The sequence below is a fragment of the Hemiscyllium ocellatum genome, unplaced genomic scaffold (genome assembly GCF_020745735.1).
Source record: "Hemiscyllium ocellatum isolate sHemOce1 unplaced genomic scaffold, sHemOce1.pat.X.cur. scaffold_152_pat_ctg1, whole genome shotgun sequence".
NCBI lineage: Eukaryota > Metazoa > Chordata > Chondrichthyes > Orectolobiformes > Hemiscylliidae > Hemiscyllium > Hemiscyllium ocellatum.
The window spans coordinates 1-21,925 of NW_026867800.1; the positions used below are offsets into that span (position 1 = coordinate 1).

Here is a 21,925-nt window from a genome sequence, read left to right on the forward strand (position 1 = left end):
ACTGATACTGGAGGGTTTTAGAGAAACGGAGAAGCCGATAAAGCTGAAGCAAAATGGGGGGGATGAGATAGCTTTGCAGATAAGGTTTAATGAATTGCAAGAAAATTCTACAGCACACAAGTACAAAAACGCAACCTAGAGAGACAATATGCCCTGCAAAGATCAATAAGGGACATCCATGTGTTGAAACCACAGGAATGGGTAAGACCCTAAATGAACATTTTGTCAGAAATTACTGCAGACAAGTCAGTTAAAGAGACATGATGGCTTAAAAGAGTTCCCATTATAAAGAGGTAGTGCTGGATGTCTTCAAACACAAAGGTAGAGAACGCCTTAAGTCCTGAATAAGTGTATTCCCAAAACATTGTGATAAGTAGTGGCATGGACAAGAGCAGAACTATTTGTATCATTGTCCTTCGATGATACAAAGACGCAGGACGATGATTAAACCACGAGGATACAGGTAAGGTGATTAGCCAGGCAGTGGAGTCCATAACTAGATTGAATTGAAGTACAGAAGGGGAGGTGTTAGCAATTCTGGCAAAGTCAAAAATAAGATAAATCTATTGGCCTGATGGGATTTATCCTCGATTCTCTGGGAAGCCACGAAGGAGATTGGCCAAGCCTTTGATTTTGATCTTTTTGTCATCATTGTTACAGGAATAGTGCTAGAAGGCTGGAGGATAGCAAATGTTGTCCCCTTAGATTAGATTACTTCCAGTGTGGAAATAGACCCTTCGGCCCAACAAGTCCACACTCACCACATCTGATGAGATTTATTAGAAAGTTACCTGGTACGGAGGAAAGGTCTTATGAGGAAAGGCTGAGGGACTTTAAGCTGTTTTTGTTCAAAAGAATGTGTTTGAAGTCAATTAATAGAGACATATAAGATAATCAGCAGGTGAGATGGGTTGGACAGTGAGAGCCTTTTCTCTTGGGTGGCGATGTCTACCAGGAGGGGAGATAGCTTTAAATTTAGGTAGATGCTAATATTAATAAATAGATATGGGACGGATGCCAGAGGTAGGTTCTTTATTCAGAATAGTCGGGGCATGGAATGCATTGCCTGCAACAGTGGTAGACTCGCCAATTTTAAGGGCATTTAAACGGTCGTTGGATAGGCATATGGACACGAATTTGAATAGTGTTGGCTACTTGGGCTTCAGATTGGTTCCACAGGTTGGTGCAAAATCGAAGGCCGAAGGGCCTGCATTGCGCTGTCATGTTCTGTGTGCTAGTGGGCATAAATATGAGATGGGAGAGGAAGCACTTAAAAGAGATTTTAGGAGAAAATTTTCTACACAGACGATGGTGCAGTTATGGAATGAGCTTCCAGGGGAAGTGGTAGAGAAAAGTACAATTACAACATGTAAAATACATTTGGGCAGGTACTTGGGGAGGAGAAGGTTTGAAGGGATCCGGTCAAATACAGGGAAACGTGACTTGTTCATGGACTCTGGTCAGCATGGACTAGTTGGATTGAAGGATTGTGCTGCATGCCTCTGTCTCCAGTTATTGGAGGAGGAGACTACTGAGATAAGGCATGTTGTCGACACTGAAGCAAGTTACAGCGATAGGGATGGTAGTCTGGAATGCAGTACATTTCAAATATATCGAGGGACTATTGAGATAGGAGGAGGTTACAGAGATATAAACTGTTATAGGAGTTACAAATTATTGAAGACACTGGTGTACAAGACATGCCATAGATAGTGATGCAGAGTAGTGAGTCTTAGTACAACAGAACTTAGACTGGGGCGGTGATTGAGCCTGGGGTGTGTGTGAACTGTGCTCACCCTCCAGCACTGTATCAGTGACATATATTGTCTGCCGATGTTTGGAGCCCTCTCGTTGCTCTCTGCTCTGTGCACTGTGAGTGATCTTACCTCACTGCAGGATTTATTGAAGGCTGCAGATCTCCCTCTCTTTTGTCTCTCTGGCTGACCAACTATCTTCAATGTGATGATGGACGAGACACCCAGCAGCTGGGAAGTTAATCGAGTCTGAACCTTCCTGAGTACCTACAGGAGACAGGAATAGGCAGAATGGGAATTGTGCTGCCTCGTCTTTCTTCAGAGAGAGAGAAGACAGACAGAGACAGACAGAAAGCAAGATCCTAAGTGATATCACCAGAGTGCTGGAAGATATCAGGATCACACAACTGTGTTGGATTGACAGGTTTTGCTTCATGATGCACTGGTATAACCGGTCAGGAATGAGCAACCTGTGAGCAGGTGAAGTGATGGCCTCGTGGTATTATTGCTGGAGCATGTATCCCAAACCTCTGCTAATGTTCGGGGATACAGGCTGGAATCCCAGCATCAACAATGGTGGAATTTGAAATCACTAATTTTAAAAATAGTAATTAACAATCGACAAGTAAGTATGAGACCATTGCTGATGACCAAAAAACCCAAACACTTGCCCTTTCGAGAAGGACATCTGCCCATCCTCACCTGATCTGCACGACATACCCACAGCAAAGTGTTTGCCTCTCACTGACCCGCTGAACTGGCTGAGAAAGATATTCAGCTCAAGGGCAGCTCGGCTGGGCAAGAAAGGCTGGTCAGCCAGAGATACTTCATCCCATGCCTGATTTTAAATATAATCCTTTTGGATGGCCCCACTGGAACGGTGCTGGGACCATTGTCCTGGCCGATCATGTCGGTAGGTTAATGGCCAAGGGTTTAAACTGCCAGAGAGGATGCAGGGACAGCGTTCAGGTGAAAGGAACTTTCCGAATCCAAAGGGAAAATGTGACACACGAAAACAGCATGGGGATCTGGCTGAAGATAAGCAAAAAGGAACAGGATGGGACAGAGTTTAAGTAAAATTGTACGTCAGTGAATAGATTTGTGACAATAAATTAAGGAAAGGAATACTTTTAATTGAATGGACAAAGTCGATGCAATAAGGTGGATTTGTGACAGAGATAAAAGAGATTTAGACACCAGGGAAATATGGATACAGTGTGAACAAAAATATTCAGTGGTTTACAACCTTGCCGATACTCGGGCAAAATGTGTAATGCTAACAATAATGGATAACGAAGACATCACAAAGAAAGCATTTGGCATCAGAACATGAAGTCGAGTCAGTCTGAATGTAAATTCTGGCTACTACTTGCCAAGGACACAAGCAGCAGAACAATTTTAGCCAACGAACTTTATTCCATTGCTCATCACTGTATTACACAGGAACTCATTGGATTTTTAATAAAGGCATTGTGATAATTTTGGAAAACTTCAATATTTGTATAATCTGGACCAATCACACGGAGAACATTGATATTGGAAGAGGAGTTCGGTTATATTTTTTTCAGTGTTTCGCTGTGCAACAGGCTAGGGATGTAACTATGTCAGAGCGACCGTGTGATGAAACTTAGTGAATGTGTAACGTCACCGGGAGAGATCCTTCGGGAAATTGTGATAAAGTACAGCTAAATACACAAAATGTTTTAAAGTGAATCACAGAAAGGACGAGCTGCAACTAGAAACAAAAATAGCCAATTACATGAGTTTGAGAGGAGAACTGACCAAGGTAAACAGCCTAAACAGACTGAAATATGTGTTTGTAAATGGACAGTGGAAAACATTTCAAGGAACAGTATAAAACACAACAGAAGGACATTCCATTGAAACAGTAAAACCCTCAGCAAGAAATCCCCACTGGTCCCTCACTCAGGACAAAAGGGATCATACTAGATTATGAGGCTGAGAAGATCAGCACAAAATACTTAAAATCTTGAAGTGAGAGAGTGCTTTAGGAGTAAATGTTAAATGGATTGCAAAGGGTCTGGTAGCAGGAGGAGGGCAGTGGGAAGGGGAATCATTGTCAGGGTTTAATGACACGATAGGAACAGGGAGAGGTGAAGGTGGGAGGTGGTGAGAGTGTTATAGAGAGTGGTCAGGTCTAGAATGGTGTTACAAAACCAGTACGGATTGCTGCAGCTGGACTTGTTTCCAGAGGTACGGAAGTGCATAGGTCTTTTTATTTATTCATTCGTTGGATGTAGTTGTCACTGCCTGGACGAACATTCTTTGACCCGACTGCTAATTACCTAGAGGGTAGCTCAGAGTCAGCCATATTGCTGTAGGTCTGGATCAGATTCCTAAAAGGAGGTAAGTGAACCAAATGAGTTCTTCTTACTGAACAACAATATTTTTATGATAGCCTCACCAATGTATTTTACAGATGCACCATTACATGCCAACTCTTACTCTCAATGCTCTCCCCAATGTAGGTAAACATCCCAAATGTCTGATTCACCAGCCTGTCTACCTGTGACAACACATTCAAAGAACTGTGTACCTGCATCCCTCGGTCTCTGACTGACAACACCACCCAGGGCCCAAACATTAACTGTACAGGTCCCACCCTGGTTTGTTTCACCAAAATAGAACACTTCACATTTATCTAATTAAACTCCATCTGCTATTCTTCAGCCCACTATCCCAGCAGTACTGTTCATCATGTTGTAATATATACGATCTTCTCCACGAACCACTTTACCTCCAATGTCAGTGTCACCCAAGAAGCTTACTTACCAGGAAACCAATATTCCATCCAAACCATTTATCCAAATGACAAACAACAGGGGGACCCACTACACCGCTGGTCACATGCCTCCAGTCAGAAACACATGTCTCCCATCACCCGCTGTCTCCTACCATCAAGCCAATTTTGAATCCAGTTCACTAGCTCCTCCTGAATGCCATATCATTTTACACTGATCTGAGTTTATCACCCAGCTTATCATACAGAACATTGAACGCAGAACAGTTCAGCCCAAGACCCTTCGGCCATGATTTCATGCCAACCTTTTATCCAACTATAAGATCAAAATTACCTACATACCCTTCATTTTACTATTATCCATGTGTCTGTCCAAGAGTCTATTAAATGTCCCGAATGTGTCTAATTTTACTACCACCATTGGCAGTCCATCCAACCACCTACCATTCTCTATCCTCTTATCCATCCTCCATTCACCTTAAAATTATGCCGCCTTGTTACAGCCATTTATTCCATAAGAGGAAAAGTCTCTGACTATTCACTCTCTGTGTGCCTATCATCATTTTGTTCACCTCTACAGGGTTGCCCCACCCCCTTCTTCACTTCAATGAAAAAAGCCTTAGCTCCCTCAAACTTTCTTCATGAGAAATGTTCTCCATTCCAAGCAGCACCCTGGTAAATTTCTTGTGTACCCTCTCTGAAACTTGCACATCCTTCCTGTAAACAGGGGGCCGGAACTGAACACAATATTCCAAGTGTGGTCTCACTAGGAGGCTATTAAGATGCACTAAAACCTCACTGCTCTTAAAATCTATCCCCTTGCTAAGGAAAGCCAACACAATATATGCCTTTTTAACAACCCTACCAACGTACGTGGCAACTTGAGGGATCTATGGACATAGACCCCATGGTCTCTCTGTTCCTCCACACTGCCAAGTATTCTGCCTTTTAACCCTGAATTCTGTATTAAAATTCAATCTTCCAGAATGAATCACTTCACACTTTTCCAGATTTAACTCCATCTGCAACTTCCAGGCCAGCTGTGTCCTGTCAATGTCCCTATGCAATCTACAATAGCCCTCCACATTACCCACCACTCCAACAATCTTCGTATGATTAGCAAACTTACATAAAACATAGAAAAATACAGCGCAGTACAGGCCCTTTGGCCCTCGATGTTGCGCTGATCCAAGCCCACCTAACCCACACTCGTCCACTATCCTCCATATGCCTATCCAATGCCCGTTTAAATGCCCAGAAAGAGGGAGAATCCACCACTGCTACTGGCAGGGCATTCCATGAACTCACAACTCGCTGAGTAAAGAATCTACCCCTAACATCTGTCCTATACCTACTACCTCTTAATTTAAAGCTATGCCCCCTTGTAATAGTTGACTCCATACGTGGAAAAAGGTTCTCATGGTCAACCCTATCTAAACCCCTAATCATCTTATACACCTCTATCAAGTCACCCCTAAACCTTCTTTTCTCCAATGAAAACAGCCCCAAGTGCCTCAGCCTTTCCTCATATGATCTTCCTACCATACCAGGCAACATCCTGGTAAACCTCCTCTGCACCCGTTCCAGTGCCTCCACATCCTTCCTATCGTATGGCGACCAAAACTGCACACAATACTCCAGATGCGGCCGCACCAGAGTCTTATACAACTGCAACATGACCTCAGGACTCCGGAACTCAATTCCTCTGCCAATAAAAGCCAGTACGCTATATGCCTTCTTCACAGCACTATTTACCTGGCTGGCAACTTTCAGAGATCTGTGTACATGGACACCAAGATCCCTCTGCTCATCCACACTACCAAGTATCTGATCATTAGCCCAGTACCCCATCTTCTTGTTACTCTTACCAAAGTGAATCACTTCACACTTAGCTACATTGAACTCCATTTGCCACCTTTCTGCCCAGCTCTGCAGGCTGATCTATATCCCGCTGTAACCTGCCACATCCTTCCTCACTGTCAACAACTCCACCGACTTTCGTATCATTCACAAACTTGCTCACCCAACCTTCTAGCCCCTCCTCCAGGTCATTTATAAAAATGACAAACAGTAATGGTCCCAAAACAGATCCTTGCGGAACACCGCTAGTAACTACACTCCAAGATGAAACTTTACCATCAACTACTACCCTCTGTCGTCTTCCAGCCAGCCAATTCCTAATCCAAACCTCCAACGCACCCTCAATGCCATAACGCCATATTTTTTGCAGTAGCCTACCATGGGGAACCTTATCAAATGCCTTACTAAAATCCATATACACCACATCTACTGCTTTACCCTCATCCACCTCCTTAGTCACCTTCTCAAAGAATTCAATAAGGTTTGTGAGGCACGACCTGCCCTTCACAAAACCATGCTGACTATCCTTGATCACATTATTCCTATCCAGATGTTCATAAATTCTATCCCTTACAATTCTCTCTAAGACTTTGCCCACAACAGAAGTGAGACTCACCGGACTATAGTTACTAGGGTTATCCCTACTCCCCTTCTTGAACAAGGGAACCACATTTGCTATCCTCCAGTCTTCTGGCACTATTCCTGTAGACAACGAGGACATAAAAATCAAGGCCAATGACTCTGCAATCTCCTCCCTTGCTTCCCAGAGAATCCTAGGATAAGTGCCATCAGACCCAGGGGACTTTTCACCCTTTCCAGAATTTCCAACACCTCTTCCCTACATACCTCAAAGCCATCCATTCTAATTGTGACTCAATATTCACTTCGGCAACAATGCCCTGTTCCTGAGTGAATACTGACGAAAAGTATTCATTCAGTATCTCCCCAATCTCTTCAGCCTCCACACGCAACTTCTCATTACTATCCTTGACTGGACCTATTCCTACCCTAGTCATTCTTTTATTCCTGACATACCTATAGAAAGCCTTTGGGTTTTCCCTAATCCTACCAACTCAGGACTTTTCATGTCCCCTCCTTGCTGCTCTTAGCTCTCTTTAGATCCTTCCTGGCTACCTTATAACTCTCAATTTCCCCAACTGAACCTTCACGCCTCATCTTTACATAGGCCGCCCTCTTCCCTTTAACCAGGGTAACCAATTCCATATTAAACCACGGCTCCCTCACATGACCCTTTCCTCCCTGCCTGACAGGTACATACTTATCAAGGCCACTCAATAGTTGCTCCTTGAACAAGCTCCATATATCGATTGCACCCTTCTCTTGAAGCCTACTTTTCCATCCTAAGTCATGCCTCACCGCACATAATTTCCCTGCCCCCAGCTATAACTCTTGCCCTGCAGTGCACACTTATCCCTCTCCATCACCAGATTAACAGTCACCGAACTGTGATCACTGTCCCCAAAGTGCTCACCTACCTCCAATTCTAACACCTGGCCTGGTTCGTTACCCAGAACCAAATCCAGTATGGCCTCACCTCTTACTAACCCACTCTCCAAAATCCACATCCAAGTCATTTATAAAAATCACAGAGAGCAGAGTCCCAGAGCCGACTGTTACAGAACACCACTGGTCACTGAGCTCCAGACTCAATACTGTCCACCTGCTGCCACCCTCTGTCTTCTCTGGGCCATCCAATCCTGTAACCAGACAGACAGATTTCCCTGTATCCCATGCCTCCTTATTTTCTGAATGAGCCATCAACGTATTCGCTCATATCCTCAAATAATTCAATAAGATTTGTGAGGCATGACCTGCCCCTCACAAACCCGTGCTGACTGTCTCTAATGAAACGATAGTTTTCCAAGTAGTCATAAATCCTGTCTTTAGAGTCTTTGCCAATAATCTGCACCCCACAGACATTAGACTAAATCTGTAATTCCCAGGATTGTACCTCTGTAACATGGCCCGGACTCTACAAAACATCCCTCCTCTGCCAGGTTCCCCAGAAGGGCACTGGAGGGTGGTGGGGGTTACAGAGACAGGGAGGGATATCAGGACAAAAGGATTTTGCAGACATTAGGAGGGTTGCAGTGCCAAAAGGTGACTTCAGTGATTGTGAGGTTTCATGGTGATGAAGGTAGTTGAGGAGGGAGGGAGGGAGGATTGTAGGGAATTAAGAGGTTTCACAGTTTAGGTGCTTTGTTAGGGCTGCAAGTGGTTACTGAGTTGGGGAGGTTTAAGCACTGGTGGATATTACATAAACATGTGGTTTTAGTTGCAATGCAGGAAGAGGATGCAGGAAGCTGGAGAGTATGGGGTCTGAACGAGGTTACACAAATGAGAAGAGTTGTCAGGGGTGGAGGTGTTTACAGAGACAGCAATGGTCTGATTTGGAGCAGAGGACCCAGATTGGGAGGGATGTGGGGACTGAAGGTGGTTTCACAGGGAGGGAGGACCATAGGCCCACAGGAGGTTACAGAAATGTGGAGAGCTGTAGGGCTGACGGGTTCAAGGAGTTGGGAATGCTGGGAGGGATAGAGAAGTTTACCAGGATAAGGATGTTTGTACGACAGGGCTGGATCACACAGACAGGGACTGTTTTAGGGAACTGAGCAGATTACAGAGATAAAGAGGTTTGTAACATCTGGCGGAACAAACAGAGATATGGAGGGTCATTGTGACTGAAGATGTTTATAGATATAGGAAGGCTTAGGTTCTGGGGGTTAAGGAGGGTGTGGAATCTGGATTCGTTTTTCAGAGATTGGGGTAGCAAGTTTGGTTGGAGACAGTATCACAGATAAGGGAGTATTACACAAACAGGAGGAAGTTCCTGCGGTAGGGAGGGTTCGAGTGGAGAGTGATGTTTACACAGATAGGGGTGTAAGAGCTGGAGAAGGTTATGGAGATGCGTAACTGGATGGAGATACAGGAGGAGCTTACATTGACACGGTGGGTGATAGTGACGGGAGAATGTTACATAGTTAATGAGTCTTGTAGGAACAGGACCGGGTGAAACACAGGCATTGGAGTGGGATCTACAGATCGGGAGTGTTGCAGGGACCTGAGAGGATAACACAGATAGGGATGCTGGTAGGGTCTCCACAGACTGATGGCGTTTTAGGGACTGGAAGAGGTTATGTACACAGGGAGGGCTCTAAGACTGCAGGAGCTTATGGAGAGTTGAAGATTTGGAGCAGTTCACAGAGGGAGGGTTCTCCGACAGGAGTAGGTCACAGATAGTGAGGGTTGTGTTGCCTGAGTAAGTTAAAGAGAGGGGAGTTTTCGGGTCCAGAAGAGATTACACTGACAGGGACAGTTGAAGAGAGTGAAGCAAAAATGCCTGGAGAAGGTTACACAGATAGGGAGGTGAGTAGGGACTGAAGGTGAATACACAAACATGGAGGGTTATATTGTTAGACGGAGCTTAGAAGGATAGGGACTGGTGTCGGGATTTACACAGATAGGAAGGTTGTGTTTTTGGAGAAGGTTACAATGACACAGACAGTGGGAGGGAGTGTTTAATGGACTACAGAAGAGCTCAGAGAGAATGAATTCTGGGGAGTGGAATAGATTACAGACACAGAGATGGCTGGCGGGTTGAAGAGAGCTTCTACAGATCCTCAGTGCTGTAAGGCTGGAGGGAGGTTACAATAATAAGGGTTTCCTACACTTATTGACGTTTTTGATATAGAGAAAGTCTCAGAACGGGACTGTCAAAAGGAGGTACACACAGTCCAGATGGGTTTACAGAGATATAAATGTTTTTTGGGGGGGGGGGGGGGTTCAGGATGGAACAGTGATTGGGAGTGATGTAACCAATGACAACAGTTATAAGGATTGTTCTAAAAGCAGGAAGAGGTGACAGTCATATCGATCATGGTAAGGACTGGAGAAGCTGACATCGCCAAGGAGTGTTTTAGAGACTGTTGGAGATTACACATATAAGGAGAGTATTGGGGATGAGGCAAGGTTCAAGAGACAGGGATGGTTGACAGGACTGGACAATAACCTGAATAGAATCTCCACAGTGTGGAAAAAGGCCATTTGGCCCAACAAGCCCACACCAACCCTCTAAAGAGATCCTAACCAGACCCATCCCTCTCCCTGTCCATTAAACCCTGCATTTCTCATGATGAACTCACCTAAAGCACACTTTCCTGAATACTACGGTCAATTTATGACCGACAATCACGTATCGTGCAAATGTCGAGCTATGGCAGGAAACTAAAGCACCCGGAAGAAACCTACACAGTCAGGGGGGAGAACATGCAAAGTCCACACAGACAATCGGCCAAGGCTGGAATTAAAGCCAGGTTCCAGGCACAGTGAGGCTGATTATACAGAGCACTGCAGAGATTGGACTAGGTCACAAAGTTCACAAGGTTTATTGGAACAGGAAGAGAATATAGTCAGGGACAGGATAAGGTTCCATAGATGGTGTCCATGAGAGGGACTGGAGGAGGTGAACGCAATAGGGAGGGTTGTGGATTCTCTCTACAATTAGAGTTAGGGACAGTTGGGGAGACTGGATGAAGTTAGTCATACTCAGAGTTGTACACATTGGGTGAGGTTACTGAGTTAGCAAGGATTCTTTGGACTGGCTGAGGTTATCGACAGAGGCAGTTGTGAGAATGAGAGTTGTTACAACAACTGAGAGGATATTTCAGGTACATGGATGGTTTTAGTGGCTGCAGGATGTTCGAGAGCTAGGAAGGCTAGTACTGACTGGAGGTGGTCAAAGGTACGGAACATTGTAGTGTTGGGAGTTAGTCACAGAGACAGAGAAGATTGAAGAGAGAGAGAGAGGGGGCATGGTTACAGATCTCGGGAGCGTTCAGGAAGCTTCAGAACATTACATAATGGGAGGGTTGGTAGGAAACGCTGTACAAACAGTGAGGTGAATTGGATGATGGAAGGTTAGAGATAATGAGGTGCTGTAGGACAGGATGGAGGACTGCTGTTGGGATTGGAAAAGGTTACAGCAACGTGATTGGGCTGTAGTGCTGGACAAGATGACAGACATAAGGATTTTTAGAGTGTTTCGGTGATAGTAGTCCTAACACTAGCTTTCAAAGTCATTTTGGTAAAATAAGGATAGGGCAGAAGTGAAGACGCCAAATTTGTGGAAGCCCCATCATCATTAGAATATTACTGTCACTGGGCATTATCACTACCACGAGACAGGATCTGGCAAACACAGACCGGGAGGAACTTTTTGCTGTTGGGTTCACACTCAGAAACAGGAAGTATGTTAAATTGATACAGGGAGAATTCAAGGCCAGTGTGTTCTGCGAAGAGTGAATGACAAAGGCAGTAACTCCAGTGAATACTGGTCAAGCGATATCCTGAGCTTGATGAAGGAAATACAAGGCGATGAAAACAGGCAAAGACCGACCAACATATAGATAGTGCAAGGCAATCCTTAAAATGACGGGCAAATAATGGGCATGAAATATCCTTGGCAGATACTGTTAAGGAGAGGCCACAGGGAATTTAATGAGTACAGTTCGAGGAAGAGGATTCCCAGGTAAACAGCGAGGCTTGTTAGAAACCAAAGGGCCAATCTGTAATGGAGCCAGTGGAAATCGGTGAGAACTTCAATGAATACTTCCCATCTGTATTCACACAGGAGAAAGACATTGTCACCGGGGATTTCAGTTGGGACGGTGAGGTTCGAGAACAAGAAAAGATGAATAAGGAGGAGGTATTAAATGTTTTCACAGGCATAAAGGTGGAGAAATCCCCAGTGCCTAATGAAATGTATCCCAGGCTGCGATGGGAGGTAAGGGAGGAGATTGTTGGGCCCCTGGTGGATATATATAAAACTTCGCTGGCCACAGGTGAAGTGTTGAATGACTGGAGGGTCGCTAATGTGGTTCTTTTGTTCAAGAAGGGCAGCAGGGATAGGCCAGGTAATTACAGAGCAGATAGTCTGACAGCAGAGGGAGGGAAATTATTGGAATGAATTTTGAGGATGAATCAACACTTCCAAAGGCAAGGATCACCTCTGCAGCAGCATCACAGATTTGGAAGAGTGAGATACTGTCTGAGGAATTCAGTTCAGTTTTTTTGAAATGGTGTCGAAAAATATTGATGAGGGCAGTGCAGATGATGTGGTTTACATGGACTTGAATAAGGCCTTTGACAAGGTCCCTCGTGGAAGGCTGGTCCAAATGTAAAGAGCCAATGGGATCCAAGGCAAGTTGGTAATGTGGATTAAAAAAAACAGTGGATAGACTTCTCGTGTTTGGAATTCTTTCATCAGTGGGTGCACCACAGGGATCTGCGCAGGAAGCATTGCTGGTTATTTTGTGGAATAATAACTCCGATGTAAAAACAGAAGGAATCATTAGTAGGTTTGCAGATGACATGAAAGGTGAGGGATGGTCTCAGACTGCAGTCAGATATCAATCAGATGATAAACTGAGCAGAGTAATGGCAGATGGAGTTTACTTCTGATCACTGTGAGGCAATGCACTGTGGGAAGTCTCATAAGTGAACTATATACATCATGAATAGTAGGTCCTCCTGGAGTACTGAGGAACAAGGGACATTGGTGAACAAGTTTCTGGACGTCTGAAGGTGTCAGCATAAGTGGACCTGAACTGGGAGCAGGAGCGGGACCCATATCCTGGTGGGGCGATTGTTAGAGCTGCTTGAGAGGATATAATCTGATCTGGCAGGATGTTGCAACTTAAACAGTTGGAAGGCCAGAAAGAAGATTGAGGTTGGTGCACAAGTTAAAGAGAGCAATTTCAGCAGACAAGGCAGGCACGAATCTAGCAAGAAATGGGGGAGGGGTGGAAACTGATGATTAACCTGCATTTACTTCAACGCAAGGGACCTGATAGCTAAGGAGAATGACCTCACGGCATGGATTGGAACATGGGACTGGGAGATTATAGTTACTACAGAAACACAACTGAGGGAGGTTGAGGACTGGCAGCTCATTGTTTCAAGTTGGAGATGCTACAGGAAGCATCGAAGGGGAGGCAAGAGAGGACGTGTGGTGGTGGGTTTTGATTGCATGAATCATCCCAGTAGTACTTAGAGAGGATATTCCGATGTTATCACCCAGTGAACCTATGTTTGTGGAACTGAGAAATAAGAATGGGTCATCACTCTGACACGATTGTCCCACTGACCCCGAATAATCAGTGGCAGAGTGAGGAATAAATATATCAGGAGATCTCAAATATCAATCATAATAATAGGGCTGTTATGGTTGGGGTTTTCAAATCTTCCAAACCTAGACTGGGACTGTCAGTGTTCAGTGTTTGCAAGGGAGGAATTTGGTAATTGTGTTCCAGAAACTCCCAATTAATATGAAAATGGTCTGAAAAGAGAAAGGGGCAAAACCTGACCTTCCCTTGGGTATTAAGGTCGGGAAAGGGACTGAGGTGTGAGTGGGAAAGCATTTTGCCAAAGTGACCACAATTCTATTAATTTGAAAACAGCTTCGGAAAAGGACAGGCCTGGTCCACAGGTTCAAGTCATAAAATGGGGCCTGACCAATCTTGATCGTGTTAGCCAGGAACGTTCAAAAGGTGATTGGGGAGTCTATTTGCAGGGAAAGGGAAGTCTGGCAAGTGCGAATATTTCAAGATTGAGACAAATTGAGCGATCACCACCAGCAGGTTCCTGTTTGTGTGCAACTCAATGCTGACAGCATTAGGAGACACTGGCTGTCTATTGAGGGTCTGGTCAAGGAATAGAGGCTACGTGTCAGGTACAGCCAGCTGGATCAAGGGAACCTCTGAGGATCACAGGGGCTGTAGGAATATACTTTGGGTGGAAATCAGGAATGCAGAAAGGGTACATGAAATAGCCTTGGCAGATAATGAGAATAAGAATCCAAAAGTGATTGTATTAATATATTGAGTAAAAGAAAACTCGAGACAAAATATTGCTCCTTAAAGATCAATGAGGGCATGGATGTGTGGAACAGCAGGATATGGCTAAGACATTAAACACATTTTTTACTCCAGAACTTACTGTGGACAAAAACTGGGGAACTCAGGGAATAAGAGTAATACGTTAGTCCATATTTGGAGTTCGCTGCAATTCCAGTATCCCCAAGATAGGAAGGATGTTGTGCAATTTGAATGTGTTCAGAAAAAAATCACAAGATGTTGACAGGGTTGTTGCTGAATAAGTTGTGGTTATTTTCTCCGGAGCGTCGGAGACTGAGGGGTGACCTGACAGAGGTTTATAGAAACATGAGGGGCATGGATTGGGTAAACATTCAAGGTCTTTGCCCAAGGGTTGGGAAGTCCAAAACTAGAGGGCAGAGGTTTAAGGTTAGAGGGGAAAGGAATAAAAAGGGACAGCCTTTTCATGCACATGGCGATGTGTGTATGGAATGGGCTTAGAGAGAAAGTAGCAGATATTGATACTATGACAACTTTTAAGAGATATCTGGATGGGTTATGAATAATAAGGGTTTAGAGGTACATGGGCCAAGCGCTGTAAAATGAGATGGATGTACTTACATCTTCTGGTCAGCATGGGCGAGTTGGACTGAAGAGTCTGTTACTATCCTGTACATCTCTATGCCTTGAAAAGAGGGCATGTTATAGAAGAGGTGGTGCTGGAGGTTTTAAAACACAAATTTATAGAAAGCCCCAGGACCTGATTAAGTGTATCACAGGACATTGTGTGATGCTAGGGAATAAATTGTGAAGCCCCGAGCAAAGATATTTGTACCATTGACAGCCATGTGTGATGGGCTGGAAGGCTAGAGGGTGGCATTGTCAGCAGTGAAGGAGGTTTTTTGAGATTACAAAGGGATCTTGATGAAATGGGTGAATGGGCTGAAAAACTGTAGATGGAATTCAATCTGAATAAATGCAAGGTAAAATAAACAATTGCAGAGCTTATACAATTAATGTTAGGGCCTCGGTTAGTGTTTTAGAGCAGAGGGACCTCTGGGTTCAGGTACATAATTCTTGAAGTTTGCATCACAGGATGGATAAGACAGTGCTTGGCATGCCTGACTATTGCTCAGTCCATTGAGTGTAGGATTTGGGACGTCATGTTGAGATTGCACAGACATTGGTGAGGCCTGTTCTGCAATACTCTGCCCAGTTCTGGTCGCCCAGTTATAGGGAGGATATTATTAAGCTGCAGGGGATTCGGAAAAGATTAACCAGGGCGTTGTTGAATATGGAAGGCTTGAGTTCTGAAAAATGATTGGATCGGGTGAGTCTTTTTTTTTACAGGAGTCTGGATGTTGAGACGTGATGTTATAAAAGTTTATTTTAAAAAATGAGTTTTTTAGATCGATTAAATGGTAATTGTCTTTTCTGTAGGATGGGGGAGTCTCAAAAGGAGAGACCACAATTTAAAGGTTAGAAGAGTGAGATGTTCAAAAAAAAGGCATGGGGGCAAATTGTTACACAGAGGGTGTTTTGATTGTGGAATGAACTTCCTGAGGAAGGGTGGATGTGGGTACAATTACAACGGTTAAAAGACAGAGATACTAAACGAGTATTTTTCATCAGATTTTACTGTGGAAAAGGATATGGAAGATATAGAATGGATGGTGACACCTTGCAAAATGTCCATATTACAGACGAGCAAGTGTTGGATGTCTTGAAATGCATAAAGGTGGATAAATTCCCACTTCCTGATCAGGTGTAATCGAGAACTCTGTGGGAAGTTAGAGAAGTGATTACTGGACCTCTTGCTGAGATATTTGTATCATAGATTGTCATAGGTGAGACGCCGGAAGACTGTAAGTTTGCAAACGTGGTGCCACTTTTTAAGAAGAGTGGAAAGGAAAGCCAGGGAATTGCAGAGCAGTGAGCCTGACCTCGGTGGTGGGCAAGCTGTTTGGAGGGAATCCTGAGGGAGAGGATGTACATATATTTGGAAAGGCAAGGACTGATTAGGGATAGTCAACATGGCTTTATGCATGTCTCACAAACTTGATTGAGTTTTTTGAAGAAGTAACAAAGAGGATTGATGAGGGCTGAGCGGTAGATGTGATCTATATGGACTTCAGTAAAACGTTCGATAAGATTCCCCATGGGAGACTGATTCGCATGGTTCGATCTCATGGAACACAGGGAGAACTAGCCATTTAGATACAGAGGTAAAAACAATGACTGCAGATGCTGGAAACTAGATTCTGGATTAGTGTTGCAGGAGGAGCACAGCAGTTCTGGCAACATCCAAAGTGCAGCAAAGTCGACGTTTCGGGCAAAAGCCCTTCATCAGGAATAAAGGCAGTGAGCCTGCAGCGTGGAGGGACTCCCTGAGATTCTTGTAGAGAGAGGAGGAAAACTTCTTCAAGGCAGGCATCCTTGCAAGAGGATTCGCAGTCCAGTTAAAATCAATGAGGTAAAAACAATGACTGCAGATGCTGGAAACCAGATTCCGGATTAGTGGTGCTGGAAGAGCACACAGCTTCCATGTCTTTCTCCACAGTAAATCCGAACACAAAATATTTGTTCAGTATCTCCCCCATCAGCAGTGATTCCACACAGACAGCCGCATTGACCTTTCAGGGGCCCGATTCTCTCCCGAGCTCATTTTTAGCCCTTGTTGAAACTTATCGAAATTTCAAATATCCCTCTACTGCAACTAGCCTTCCCTACCCTTATCTATTCTGCATTTATGGTCACACCAAAATGCAGAATCCAACAGATTTAAAATATTCCCTTTTTCTAAAATCATGTGTCTCCCATTGTTTCTAAGCATCCAGTTATCATTTGTTGTCATATCCTTTAAAACACATTCCAGCACGTTCCCGACTTACTGTCAGGCTAACACTATTTGGTTTCAGATTGACAGCAGAAAGGGGTGAGGGAGTTCTTGTTTATCAATCTGAAAAATGTAGCTTACGGATCAGCAGGTAATAGAGAAGGCAAATCAAATGGTGGCACTTGTTACAGAGGGAATGTCTGAAAATAGGGAGGTCTTGGTAAAATGATGCAAGGTACAAGTCAAACCACACCTAGGTTATAATGAACAGTATGCGTGCCCTAAGGAAAGACATTCTTGTGTTGGAGGCAGGCCAGGGAAGGTTCACTCGGCTGATCCTGAAGATAGTGGGATTTTCCAATGAGCAGAGGTGGAGAAGATTGACTTGGAACCCATTGGGGTTTTGTAGAATAGGAGAGAAATTGAATGAAACATCCAGGATTGTGAGGGGCTTTGACAGGGTAGATGCCGTTAAGTTAGAAAATAGAACAGTACAGCACAGTAATAGGCCCTTCGGCCCACCATGGCTGTGCTGACCATGATGCTATTCTAAACTAATCCCACCTGCCTGCACATGGGCGATATACCTATATTCTCTGCCTGTTCATGTTTCTGTCTAAATGCCACTTCATAACTTTGCTCTCATTGCCGCCTCTCCCACCTCCTGAGCAGCTTCCACCCTCTCGGTAAAGAAAACTGGCCTCATTCATCTCACTTAAAACTTCTCACTCTCACCTTAAACCGAGGCGCCCTGGTATTTGATATTTCGACATTGGAAGAAGGAGTCCAACTATCCACGCCTCTCCTAACGCTATATACCTGTACCAGGTCACCCCTCATTCTCTGATATTCTCGCACAACAATTCAATTGGGTCCAACCTCCTTACAGTAAACACATTCTCGTTCAGGCAACATGCTGCCAACCCTCTGCTGCAACCTCCCCAGAGCCTCCACATCCTTCCTGTAGTGTGGCGATGAGAACAACACGCAACCTTCCAAACATGGCCGAATGAAGTTTCATTCAGTCACAACATGACATGCAAACGTCTGCACTCAATACTGTGACCAATGAAGGTAACCATACCATACTCCTCCTTTACCACCACATCCTCCTGTGTTGTTATTTTCCGGGAGCTACGGATTTCCATCCAAGGTCATCTGTTTATCAATGTTTCCAATGAGTCAATTAGTGTACCTCTCTCTTCCATTTGACTTGATAAATGTATCACTTCACACTTGTCCCGATGAAATTTGATTGGCCATTTCTCTGCACAGCGTTCCAGCTGACCTACACACTGCTGCAACCTTTAACACTCCTCCTCACTATCCACAATTCCCCTAACTATCCCTAATCATTACATGCCTTTCCAAATGTATTCTGCAAAATTCGAATCAAACTGTTGACCTTTTCATCTGAATCACAGATATAAATTACACACAGACATCGCAGCACTGATCCTTGTGAAACACCATTGGTCACAGACTTCTAATTAGAAATTGATCACTCCACATGCCTCTGTCTACTATCACCAAGACAATATTGCATCCAACTTACCAACGAGCATGGATTGTGATTTGTTCTTCCAGATGCCCCTTGCTATTTGTAAGCTGTCCATTCAAAATGACTCTATGTTTTGATTCCCAGATTAAATTGGCTGTCTCACTAATGCACTGATTGCATCCTTTCTTCACAACAAAATGGGACATTGTTTGGTTTTTTGTTGATCTGCCTAAATCCGTACAACCCCTTCAATAATCACATTGCTGTCATGGTCATTGTGCAGCCACCGCTCACAATAACAGTTCGATCATATCTGTTCTCTTCTGTTAATGCTGTCGTTCCATCTGCCTTGTTGCAAATGCATGGCGCGTGTCACCGAGAGAGGGCCTTGGAGGGATGGATAGAGGTCACACAGTGGGAGGGATGTTTGGGGGCACGACAATGTTGCAGGGTTAAACATAGTTACAGTTGCTACAGAAGGTTTGCAGGAGAAAACATTTCATTGTTTGGAGGAAGTTAGAGAGATAAAGCGTCTTTGATTAGACTTCAGAGAAAGGGATGTGTGTAGGGTTGTGGATCGTTACATGGACTTTGTTGATCAGGGTGTAGAAACATTCACATGATTCCAGGATGTCATACATTTAACGACAGTTGTGGGATCTGGAGAATATCGCAGTGATAGGGAGGGTGGTATGGACTGGAGAATGTTACAGGGAAAGGGAGGGTGGTATGGACTGGAGAATGTTGCAAGCACATGGAAGATGATACAAACAGGAGAATGTTGCACGGATATGGAGGAAGCTGTAGACCGAATAAACTTAGAAGGAGAGGTAATTTTATGCACTGGAAGGTATGTCAGAGAGAGTGAGTGGTGTGCATGCTGCAAGACACTACAGGGATAAGGAAGCTTGTAGAGACTGGAGGAGAGAGTCATAGAGAGGCTTGTGAGAGACCAGCTTCACTTATGAGCATAGGATGTGCTAGAGTAAGCAGAATCTTTTGCAGATATAAACGACGATACAATGGCCACAAAGCAGTCACACCTATACATAGGTATATAGGAACTGAAGGACTTAAAGAGGTTACACAGACTGGGAGTGTTGTATGCAGTGGAGGAGATTAAACTGATAGGGACGGTTTTAGAGATTCAACAATGTTAGGAAATAATGAGAGTTGCAATGGTGATAGCGGGTTTCAACAATTCAGAGGATATAGATCTGAAGGAGCTTTGTCAGTTAGTGATGGTACAGTAGAGGGAATTGTAGTGGCTTCCCTTTCATAAGCAATCCATAAGCACTTAAAACAGCCTGTTTGACATGTGCATTATCTCTCGACCATTCATCAGACAGCACTGCAAATACTTCACTGCCTCCGCCTACCAGCTTAGACTGAACTAGCATTACCCAGAAGACCTCGGGCCACTCTATCTGTCTGTGCAATTTTTCAAATGAAATACAGAGTTCCTTGACAGTAGAGTCACAGGAAGTCACTTGGTATGCATTCCTTTACTGGTCAGAGTATTGAATACAGGAGTTGGGAGGTGATGTTGCGGCCGTACAGGACAGTGGTCAGGCAACTTTTGGCATACTGCATGCAACTCTGTTCTACTTCCAATCAGAAGAATGCTGTGAAAATTGAAAGGTTTCAGAAAAGATTTACAAGGATGTAGCCAGGGTTGAGCTATAGGGAGAGTTGAACAGCTGATGGTTGTTTTCCCTGGAGAGTCGGAGGCTGAGGGGTGACCTTATAGGGGTTTATAAAATCAAGAGGGACATGGATAGGGTAAATAGACAAAGTATTTCCCCTGGGGTGTGCGAGTCCAGAATTGTAGAGCAAGGTTTAGGGTGAGAGGAGAAAGATATAAAAGAGAACTAAGGGGCAACTTTTTCACGCAGAGGATAGTACATGTATGGAATGAGCTGCCAGAGTAAGTGGTGGAGGCTAGTACAATTGCAACATTTAAAAGGCACCTGGATGGGTGTATGAATAGGAAGGGTTTAGAGGGAGATGGGCCGGGTGTTAGCAGGTGGGATTACATTGGGTTGGGATATCTGATCTGCAGGATGAGACCGTGAATGGGTTGTGGAACCTGGATGATGTTATGATTTGAACAACAGGTAACTTTTGATTGGATCTTTCAGCCAATCTTACAGATGGTACAATTGCAACATTTAAGAAACGTTTGGATGGATATGTGAGTAGAAATAGTTTGGAGGGATATAGGCCAGGTACTGGCAGGTGGGACTAGACTGGGTTGGAAAATCCTGTTGGCATGGATGCGCTTGACTGAAGGGTCTGTTTCCATGCTGTACGTCTCTATAACTGTAAGATCGGCTGAATGCTCCATTCAAAAATTACCTGTGGTTCAAATCATAATACCCTCCAGGTTCCAAAACCCATCCTCGGTCACATCCTGAGGTTCTATGAATCCCCCAACCTCCTGCAGGTCCCAAGTCCCTTCCTACATTTGTACCATCCTCCAGGTTCTGCAGCCCTTCATACCTCGTAACATGGCCCAGACTCTCCAACTCCTCCTTTGTATGCAATGTTCCGCAGAAGGGCATTGGAGAATGGTGAGGGTTAGAGAGATATGGAGGGACATCAGGATTTTGCAGACATTAGGAATGTAAGGACTTGAGGAGGTTTCACAGTTTATGAGTGTTGTAGGGACTGGAGCAACTTACAAAGGTAGGGATAGTTTGAGATTGGAGGATTCTGAAGAAAACCTTTATGTGGTTAAAGGCAGAATTCTTAGCAGCGTGCAGGTACAAAGGGATCCTGTGTCCTTCAGGACACCACCCAAGTTGACAGGGTGTTAAGAAGGCGGATGGTGGGTTGGCTTTCATTAGCAGGGGGATTGAGTTTAAGAGATGCGAGATTTTGCTGCAGTTCTACAGAACCCCAGCTAGACCACACTTGGAATATTGTGAACAGTTCTGTTCGCTTCATTATAGGAAGGATGTGGAAGCTTTAAAGACGGTGCAGAGGAGATTGAGCAGGCTACTGCCTGGACTGGAGGGCATGCCCATAGAAGGTAGGTTGTAGAAGCTGGGGCTTTTCTGATCAGAGCGAAGAAGGAAGAATGGTGACATGATAGAGGTGTACAAGGGAATGAGAGGCATAGATGGAGTGGATAACCAGAGACTGTTTCCCATGGAGAAATGGCTATCACAAGGGGACATAAGTTTAAGGTAATTGGCGGAGTATTTAGCTTAGCTATCAGAGGGATACGGGCCAGGTGCTGGCCGGTATGGGTTGGGATATCCTGTCGGCATGGACAGGACTGGTATGTTATTACACAGAGTGTGATGGGTGCATGGA

General features: G+C 44.4%; 1 long non-coding RNA gene across 1 annotated transcript in view; it reads right to left on the bottom strand.

Moving 5' to 3' along the window:
- Positions 1-1,892: 1,892 nt before the first annotated feature.
- The window catches only part of LOC132810135 (uncharacterized), a 56,407-nt gene continuing 36,374 nt past the window's right edge, over positions 1,893-21,925 (bottom strand). The window contains exon 6 of the long non-coding RNA XR_009642740.1: positions 1,893-2,021. This is a non-coding gene — a long non-coding RNA (uncharacterized LOC132810135). The remainder of the gene's footprint in view (positions 2,022-21,925) is intronic.